The following is a 10,931-nucleotide window of genomic DNA, read 5'->3' as shown; positions in this document are numbered from 1 at the left end:
ACTTATACCTTACAAAACCTTCTTGAAAGTGAGGAACCAAGCTATTTCTTCCAAAACTTTCACCACACCAAACTTCCTAACACCCTTGATGCAAGTTTAATCGGTTTAGTTTTCGTGATTCAACTCAAACAAGGCTAAATCAAGATGTAGTTGGAGGTTTCTTCCCTCTTGTTTTTCTCTCCCAAGGGTCGGCCAACTCAAGAAGAAAATGAAACAAAATTGGCCAAGAAGAAAGATAAGAAGGAAGAAATGGTCTTGGTCAACCAACCATTTCGATTGCCGACCCTTGTCGCTCAAGATTTGCTTCCTTTTTTTTCCTTTTCTTTGGTCAATAATGGTAGCTGACTTAAGTGTAAATTTATGGAAGATTAGGGTAAGAAAGTATTGGTCAAGTGGTGTACTCATTCGGTAACAAACGGTGCACGTCGGTTCAAGCCTATTTTCCTTAACTCTCTCGTACTTGTGTTGTAACTTATGATTCACTAATTTATTATTAGCACGCCTAATCACACACTTCCTCTTACCTAATACTTTCTCGTATCCATCAAATTTAGTACACACAACTCACCAAGTGATCACACTACCAAAATAAGCAAAAACCCTAATTTGCTCTAACTATAAAAGTAAAAGTAAATCTCTCGATTCGATTATATATTACAACTATCGAGGGAAGAAAATTAGTAGTAAAAGGAATTCTAAATTAACTTAGTCAAAATAAGAGAATTATAAGAAAAATATAGATGAATTTCAAGTCCTCACAAACATAGTATCCAAACTAGTAGATTCACTATACATGAAGTGAAATACAAGATAAAAAGTTTGGGAAAGAAGATAACCCTTGTCACTTAAGCCTCCACCATGCCCCTTTTTTATCCCAATCTTCCTCTTTGCTCCGCTTTGACAAGAATGGATACATAATACAAATCCTAAACTAGTCCTACAAACTAAGAGAAATAGAAAAGGCTATGAATGTGGTGGGTTTGTGTCTTGCCTCAAAGGGCAAGACACAACCCCTTTTGTTTCTCTCTTTTGCTCCAGAGCTCTCTCCCTCTCTAAAACTAACTAGAAACTAAAGGCTTCCAAAAGCTCCTTCTAAGAGTAAAGACTTCTTTATTTATAATCTTCAAGATTTCTCCAATCTTCCACAAGAAGTTTCATTTTCTCATGAAGAGTAAAAAAGATATAATTGAGTGACATAAAGTTGACAAGAATTGATATCTTGGACCCAATATGTAGCTACCAAAACGTCATAAATGTTGCAAGAAAAAAGAATGAAAAGTTGTGCAAGTTGCAGATTTTTCCTGCCAAAGTATCCGACGCGGTATCTGAAGCGAATTTCACTATCCGATGCCGTATACTGCTAAACACTCTTCTTCAAAAAATTCTCTGGCGAGTATTTGGTGCGATTATTCGACTTCACTCCCTCAATCCGACGCCGTATAGTGCTCAACACTCTTTCTCTTGGAAAACATTCTAGCAGGTATCCGATTTGAGATCTAACTCGAAGTTCATTGTCCGATCCCGTATACTCTCATCCAGTCCGATGATGTCTTTTCATAAACGGCTCGTATTGTCCTTACTTCTTCATCCCTACCAAAATATGATAAACATTAACAACAAAAAAGGATGAATTCACAAGTTTTCTCAACGTTACACAAAGACATCAAATATTGCCAAAATGGTTACTCACATTATCTTAGGAGCTCAGAACTAATTATAAATAAACTAAAATATACATAAACTATTAGGTAAAACGGACACTTGTCACACCCCCACACTTGAATCATTGCTTGTTCTCAAGCAATGTAGAAAATTAATCCAAAACCAATGATCCGAAGTAGTGGAGTAGCATACAATGGAGACTCATGTGTAAAGGTACAAAAGAGATGATCACTATGTAAGGTTTGGATTCCAATTCTAGTACTCTATAATATCAAACAAAGGAAAGCTTATCATACCAATATTTGATCAAATCCAACACAATGCATCATCCCTAATCTAATCATGCTTGTCATGCAACTACCATAATTAATAAATATAAAAACTAAACTTGTAACCACCCCTTAGAACTTATATAAACAAGGATAAGAAACTAAGAAAACTTTCATACCTTGATCACATGTTTTTTCTTTATTCCTTTTTCTTCTCTTTTTTTTCTTTTGTTTCTCATCAAACTTTACTCGAGTAGTGAACTTGTCTTTTGACGCGAAGACAAACATTGGTAGATGCATGCCCCCGATTACTGGATCAAGTCACAAACTCTCGTTGCTTTGCCTATTCTTAATTCTAACACTGTTTTACATGAAGATCAACATTTGTAGATGCCGATCCCTGGTTACTAAGTGTTTCGAATCATTGGAGTAGATGCATATGTGATCAATAATCATAACATTTTCATTTTCTTCTTTTGTGAAAGTAAAAACACATTACTTGATCCTTGTAAAAACTAGAACTAAGAGAAAAATCACAAGAAAAGTTTTACATTCATCAATCATACCAATCACACAACTTACATAAACAAATCAAGAACAATACATTTCATAAACTTAAGGAAATCTCAATATGATAAACTCCACTTTATAAAACATTAAGTTTCCTAAAAATGAAAATTCTTCACCTACACAACAACAATTTCAAAACACCTTACATATAATCTCTTACAATAAGCACGACACAACCATCGACACTATTGGTACTAAAGTTTTTGAAAAAAATTTTGATAGAATTTTCCCTTATATTTGGGCTATTCTTCCTGCCAACAATCCAAAAATTCAACATTTCAAACATACCAATATCACCAACTATCAAATTTGTTAACAAATATATCAATTTTAGCATGAATACCAAGGAATGCATTCAATTCCAACCAACCTTACCCCCACACTTAAATTACACATTGTCCTCAATGTGAATAGGTAAACGGAAAAAAAAAAAAAGAAATACTCCCCTAGTATAGTAGGTGATTTGTCGTGGTTGGGCATCGTTGTTTTTCAAATTTCCATGGAAAGTGCTCATTTTACCTTTATTTTTCAAACTATAGCCATTAACTTGAATATTTTGCCTCATTGTCAAGGAAGCTTTGTCAAAGAGTAGTCCACCGACTCAGGTCGTAGTAGATCAACAAATGGTGGTTCTATTATATGAACCACATATTTAAAAGATAAGAGAGTAGGAAGGGGTATACCTGTCCCAAGTATTTTATAGGTATCACTTTGTTCGTATATCACTTGAGAACTCACCAATGGACTTGCCGCAGGGACTACTTGGACAATTTTATCTTTGGAACCTGCACTTTCTAAATACTCCTCAAGAGAGGTTAAAAATGAACCACTAAAACTCATCTCTTGAGATTCAATGTTAGTTCCAAAAAAATTAATACGTAAAGTGGGCATTTCGTCATCAATACCACAGTTAGATTCATCATGATCATCAACATGTAGTTCACCTTCACTTATGACATTTCTACTATTAATGCTAGTATTCCATTCATTTGAAAACACAACTTCATGCAAAACATGCAATTGGTCATAAATTCTACCAAAGTATGAAGTCAATTATTCCATTCTATCCTCTATCCTAGCAAAACGGTTGTCTATCTCATTCGCTAGCTTTTCTAGTTTTGAATCCATTTCATTGACAAATTTTTCTATAACTAACTCCCAAGATAGTTTAGAATGGTTAGCTAATTTTGCTCTTTCTAACTCTCCAAGAAAAGGTGTATTAGCCAACTTCTCAATCACCAATTCCTAAGATGGTTTAGAATCATATTGGACATCAATAGGTGGGAAATCATAAAAATTTTGAAAATCACTAGAAGCACAATGATCATACTAACCATAATCATGCATATTACCCCCAATTAGGGTCATGGTGATCAACATAAGAAGTGTCATGCTCAAATCTCTCAAAGTAATCTTCATGTTGTGCTTGCATACATTGATAATCAATATGATAACCTCCACACAGGACACAAATCATATAATTGGAATTCAAGACATTAACATTCCTATATTGCTCAACAAAATGCATCAAACTATCCAATTTAGCATTCAACCTCCACATGCCATCATCAAAAGACATACCTGCAAGATTTTCTTGAATTCCTCTATTGTTATAGTCTCGAAAGCTCGGGGGATTCAATTCTTCTCTTCCTCCTCTCAAGCATTGTCTTTCAAAATTTTAGCCATGACTAATAAAGTGAGATGAAAATAGTAGTTTCTGCTATCAAAGTAAAGTTCGATCGATTCCAAAAGTAAATTGTCAATATGAAATACTAGTCCTCCCAAGTTTGACCTAAAAATTCAGTAAGTCAAAGAATATATACAAGTCAGTACATGCCCAAAATTAGTCAATAGGGTGATTGTACTAACATCTAGTTTTAGTTTTCATGTCCTAATAAGATTGGTTACAAAATATTAAAAAGGTCCTTGTTTTACTCTTATAATAGTCAAATTATATGTTAAATTCTCAACCATGCCACATACCTTGAAGTTTTTGTTGTAAAAACTGCATCTTGGAGTGAAACTCCAGACTCCTAAGATGTCTCCAACTAGAATTAAGTGACCCATATGTTTCATCATGACCTTGGTGTCCACCTATAAGGTAATAGCTTCCTTGCAAAGCCCAGAGTTCCCAATCAAGATCATGGTCAGCCAAATAAACCATAAAACATGGCAAAAAATTGTTATCCAATGGATTTTCCCCCATCTGATCAACCCCAAATTCAATAACAAAAAGTGGAGCAAGGTTCTTTCCCTTCATCAATAAACCTACTTTTTCTTCTAATTCTAGGGTAATGTTTGCACAAACATCATTTAAATTTTTGTTTTCCCACCAGGATCCTTGTTCCTTCGAAAATGAGTACCTATGTGCCTCATAGACGATTTTGTTACCAATATTCAAATTCAAGCTCCTACCCAAAGACCCTGGAAAGCAAGATCATAATTCAATCTTAATATAAGTACTAAGACATTAGGGTTTCCGCTATGGATTGTTTGTGCACCCTTCTCGATGTATTGATACCAAACTCTCTCACTCTGGAATGGACCTCGAAGGTTATTTCTTAAGCTCATTGCAATCACCTGCATATTATGATGGCAAATTTTTGTTAATTCTTTGGTTTTTCTTATTTCAATTCTATATAGGACAATTGTATCCGTAATTTGTTCCTTGATAATCAGCTACAAAAGCTAAATGATTAATAACTGAACTTAAGATCCAAATTAATTATTCTTGACACACAAGAAAATGTTATTCAACTTGGTTTGAGAACATCTCCAGAAAAAAAAATTTATTTTTCTGTTTTTAATTTACAAGTACATATCCATTTAATTATATTTTTTCTTCAAGTGAAAATCACTTACTTTGTTGTTCTTTTTTCGAGATACATATTAGGAAATAATTCTTTGGTTGTCTTTTCAAGATAATTATTGCAGTGAAAAACAGGATGTTGACATTTACTTCAATATTGTCCTGTACAAGTTTAATGCCTTTATACATAAATTTTCTTTCTTTTTTCTTAAGTAGCTATAAATTAAAAAGAGTTAGTGTTTTAATCAAAAATTAATAGGTGAGCATTACATGTGCCTCATAGTGTGTGTTTGCTTATTTATTGAAAAAGTGAAATTAAATTGGATAAATAATTAGAAAAAAGAAGGACAAAAATGTGTCCACAATTAATTAGTATGTTGTTAATAGAATCTAAAATTAAGTGAAATCTATTCTACACTATGTGTGAAATTACTACTATTTTATTACACAACAAAAGGACCAAAATAAAAATAAACTAGGAAAAACAAACACAAAAACATACCGTCTGTGTATCCTTGTACCTGATAGATACTAAAGACAAGCCTTGCAACTATTCATTTGGATCAAAATACATGTTTCCAAAGAATCCGTTGCCATCATCATCATTGCAATACCACATGGGTTTGCTAACTTGATTATCAAGTAACACCACTACACCATTCGAACCAAGTTCCTCGATGACAGCCTTTCGGGCATCTACATTAATGGCATTCAGAAGATTAGGATTATTTTCTTTGATCCCAGCAATGGCATTCGTTAATTCAAATTCTTCAAACTTTGTGCTACGGTAAGATTTACGTAGCGTGTAAACATATAGGTTTCATATGTGAGACGAATACAGTTAAACCCATCAAGGATACATGCAATGCTAATTCATGCAAGGATCGTTTGTGGAGCCCCTCTGGCACCATTGCTTCCATGTGGCCTAGCCAATTGGCATAGGCAAGCTTCACTCGTTCATTGGTGGAGGCATCGAAGATCCATCTTGAACTTGTTGATAGTGGCAATGAATGTGATGAATCTACATAGGAAATTAGCAAAATTGCAGCAAGGGTTCTATGCATGATTTGCTTGGTTTTCTTGTTAATTAGTTTATACAGTTTTGCTAATCTGTACAATCGTGGAGCATTTGAGGATTCACAGTATGATTCATAGGAGTGAAAAACTTTGCTGCAATACATTCAGTTACAAATTAGCTAGAGAAATGGTGTTTGTTTTCCTTGATTGAAGCTGTGTTAATGGATAAGGATTAGTTTCCAAAGATGGAGAATTATAAGATTGGAAAAGTATATGGTAGGACAAAAAATGAGGGGGTAAGTTGTGCATAAATTCCATCAACCTCATATGCAGACATATATCTACAATATATAAAAGGGGGAAGGGGGTTTTGATATAGTTCTCCTTTGGCCCGGTTTTGATAGTAATTATTTTGTTAACTGATGGCCCTTCTGGTTTTTTCTCTCATTCTGTGCATTCTCATTGTTGTTCCCTATGCCTGTGTTGTGCTACTCTATTTTATGCGAATTGTGCTTGCCTTCCTTTGTTATTGTGCCCTTTTCAACAGTCCACTTTTTCCCTTGCATCTTCTGCTTGTAGATAGCCTACAATAGGTTGTTCGCTATAATTTTTTCCCTCCTTCTATCCCTTCTGTTATTAGAAACAGAATCGCATTATAATGGCCAACAAAGATATTGCATTTTAATGGTCCTGCAAGATGTCTGGCTCAGTTGTCCTCAGTGTTCAGCCTTCACTGTGTTCGTGTTCCTGTTGTTGTGCTCAATACATGTGACCTAAATACATAAAAGGGGAATATATTTAACTTTCCATCCTTATGTAACCTTAACTTTGCTATCCTTATTCTTATAGTTTATCCTTATAATATAACTTTAATGTGGCTTTTTAGATGTTTGCCCTTATGGTACATTTGTCACGCCCCGAGCCCGCACGTGCCCATCACATGACATTCGCCGTACTCCCAAGTCCCACCCAGGAATACAAGGCTACATTAACTAATTTAACTTGACAGTACTAAATAATTTAAACAAATAAAGCGCGGTTCGAATTACATATAAAAGGAAGTCTACGAATATTCAAGATGTTCGTACATTTATTGAAACAGCGGAAACGAAAGTAAATAAGTCTAGCAACTAGAGGTAACTAGCCTGCCAACTTCTATTCATCTAATGCTAATAAAAGTCATCCTCAGGGTCTTCTACGTAAACCAATTCATATTCTTCAAAATCTGCAAAAATGGTAAGAAGTGGGTTGAGCGACACATCGCTCAGTAGGTAATATTTACCCCTCTGTTGGACCATGCACTCTTAGTTTTGTAGATACATATACAAATATAAGTACAAATCAAATCGTTTGCATATCATTCACATCCCTAATTTTGAAAGTAACGTCATTTGTAAAGCAATCAGTAGTAAAGGATGGCAAGAAACTTGAAAGCATCTTATGGATAGTTGTACATGAGAAATCGTAAAGTCATAAATCATCTCGTCAAATCACAAACCCCGTCATATCCATTCATAATCAATTCATATCAGTTCATAAGCCTCATTTCAAATCAGTTCATAAATTCATTCCATATCAGCTTATAAATCATTCTTTCATATCAGCTCATAACAAGTACATGTAATGACCGGCTACTGAGTACTCAACCTAGAGATTGAACCCCTTCTAGGTGGGCGACCAATAAGTTCCATGACTACCGATTGGTCTCATTCATATTTGGGTCAATCGGCCGGACTCTATACCAGGCTACCATGACCTTGTCAATCGGCCGGACTCTATACCAGGCTACCATGGCGATTATACAGGACTATAGCCCCTACCGTCTATTCCATGACTGCTCTGAGCTTTACTTGTCAAAATTCATTTCATATATCATATACATAAATCTTTACTTTCATAAAAGATTTGGCTCATTTTGTATATAAGAGCATGTCAGAACTTTTCAAATAAGTCACACGGTCCATTTTTGTATGGTAAAATATAGTTTTCATAAATATCCAAGTAAAACATTTAATCAAACACCTTTCGAGTCAACACAACAAAATAGTATTGAAAACAAGGATCTCATTTTGCACATTTGAAATCTCAGAAGGGTAAGTACCACCTACCTTTGCTTAGCTGCTTGAGTGGAACTACTTTAGGTCCTTGTACCGCACCTAACAAATGCATGAGTTTCCTAATTAGTTGTTACTTCCTATAGACTCATGAATATACAACCTCTAAGTAAGCATAAGATTCGTACCTAGGCCATTAAATGGACCCTATTACCATCTCCCTCAAATTGGGTGGTTTCTATTTTGGAAAGTTCCTATTTTTAGAAAGTTTCTTAATTTGGAAAGTTTTCCCTTTCGTGACGTCTTCTAAAATAAAATAATTATCCATACACATGTTTATTATTTTGACTGTTATCTTACTATAAATGTTTATAATTTATAATCATTCATTATTATTATTATTATTATTATTATTATCATGATTTTAAGCATCTAGTTTAACAATTCAGAACTTACCTTACATGGTCTAAATTGACTTAATAAGGTCAGATTAAGATGTTTTAGATTTTCATTTAAGTATCATAGACGCAATTAATTAAGTATAACTTTTACATAACTAACCTTTCAATTCTAACAATTACCTTAAATTGGGTCCTGAATTTTAATATTCACGATATACTATCAAAATGGACTAGTTATATTTAAAATTTATTTATTAAAAACTTACTAAATTTTATACTATAGTTTGGTCCAAGTTTAAATTGCATCCCCTTTTTATTTATTTATTTATTTATTTATTTTTATTTTTCCTCAGGTGGGGTCCATGGTTGGCCAAAAGGCCAACCATCTTTGACTAACAATGGTCGCCAGCAAGGCTGGCGGCCCTCTGCTTCCATTGGTTGGCCGAAAGGCCAACCATGGCTTTTATTCATGGTCGCCAGCAAGTGCTGGCGACAACCTCCTTAAATTTTTTTTTTTTTAATTTTTGTTTTGCTTCGGTCTTGGGTTGGCCGAAAGGCCAATCCTTTGGTATTCTTCCTGTGGCGTTGCCTCTGCAACGCCTAGCTGAAACAGAGCAGCGGCAGCCGCCGCTGCTCTTCCCCCTTTTTTTTTTCTTTTTTTTTTTTAAACAGAATCAAACACCCTATAATATCAGGATTAAAATCACCCCCCTATTTCTATTAATCCAGATGTGAATCTTATCGAAACATATATATATAAACCTATATAGCAACAATACATGTCCGCAAGATTTCCTAGAACGATTAATATCACTACTAAAACTTAAAAGAGAAGATTACTTGTGTGAAGTCGGGACTTACAGGTTTAGGTGCCTAGTTGTCGGATCGATTGACGGTGACGCCTTCTTCTCCTTCTCTCTTCTCTGACGGCTCTTGCTCTAGGGAGGCAGATGAGAGAAAGGTAAGGTTGCGCTTATTTTTTTGTCTAGGGTTTCAATAAAACCCTAATCCTAATGCTACTTATACTAGTACCCCTTACCCTATCCTACCATTACTTTATTTTTTTATTCCCCTTTTTTTTTTCTTTTTTTTTTTAAAGAAAAACTTTATCTTTTAATTAATTGGAAAGTTTACAATAATGCCCTAATAAAACAGAGCCAAAAAATCGCGGGTTTCACATTCTACCCCCCTTATGAAAAGTTTCGTCCCCGAAACTTGCGTACCTTGATCAAAAAGATATGGGTACCTATTCTGCATGTCCTCTTCTAGCTCCCACGTTGCTTCTCGTGGGGTATGGTTCGTCCATTGCACTTTGACGTAGGGTATGGTTCTTCTCCTTAGCACTTGATCCTTGCGGTCTACGATTCTTAAAGGAACTTCCTCCACCGACAAGTTCTCTTTCACCTCGACAGGTTGGTCTTCCAAAATATGACTCGGGTCTGGTATATACCTTCTTAGTTGGGAGACATGGAACACGTTGTGTATCCTTGATAATGCATGTGGGAGAGCCAGTCGATACGCCAGAGGTCCCACTTTGTCCAGTATCTCGTAAGGTCCCACGTATCTCGGACTCAACTTACCACTTCGTCCAAATCTCATCACTCCCTTAGTAGGGGACACCTTCAAATATACTTTTTCTCCCAGTTGGAACTCCAAAGGTCTCCCTTTTGAATCCGCCCAACTCTTGTTACGGTCCTGGGCTACCTTTAATCTCTCTCGTATGACCTTAATTTTCTCCAAAGTTCGTTCTACCAAATCCGGGCCAGTGATCAGTTTCTCGCCTACTTCATCCCAATATAAGGGGGATCTACACTTTCGTCCATACAATGCCTCAAACGGCGCCATGCCTATACTGCTATGATAACTATTATTGTACGAGAACTCCATTAGCTTCACCAACCTGTCCCAACTATCCGTGAAGTCCAGCGCACAAGCTCTGAGTAGGTCCTCCAAAGTCTGTATGGTCCTTTCCGACTGTCCATCCGTTTGGGGGTGGAGGGCGGTACTTAATCTCAAGTCAGTCCCCATGACTTCTTGATAGGTCGACCAAAATCTAGACGTAAATCTAGGATCTCGATCAGACACTATACTTACTGGAACACCATGAAGACATACAATCTCTTCCATATACATTTCTACTAGTCTCTCC

At 35.5% G+C, this 10,931-nt stretch overlaps 1 long non-coding RNA gene across 1 annotated transcript; it reads right to left on the bottom strand.

The window, feature by feature from the left end:
• Positions 1–7,432: 7,432 nt before the first annotated feature.
• On the bottom strand, positions 7,433–9,749 carry LOC113770059. The gene is made up of 3 exons (XR_003468386.1): positions 9,644–9,749; positions 8,436–8,483; positions 7,433–7,552 (listed from the first exon to the last, which is right to left on the bottom strand). It is a non-coding gene; the product is annotated as an uncharacterized LOC113770059 (long non-coding RNA).
• Positions 9,750–10,931: the final 1,182 nt, after the last annotated feature.

The sequence above is a fragment of the Coffea eugenioides genome, chromosome 5 (genome assembly GCF_003713205.1).
Source record: "Coffea eugenioides isolate CCC68of chromosome 5, Ceug_1.0, whole genome shotgun sequence".
Classification (NCBI taxonomy): Eukaryota; Viridiplantae; Streptophyta; class Magnoliopsida; order Gentianales; family Rubiaceae; genus Coffea; species Coffea eugenioides.
The sequence above is the reverse complement of the archived record's forward strand: the minus strand, read 5'-3'. Positions and strand labels throughout refer to the sequence as shown.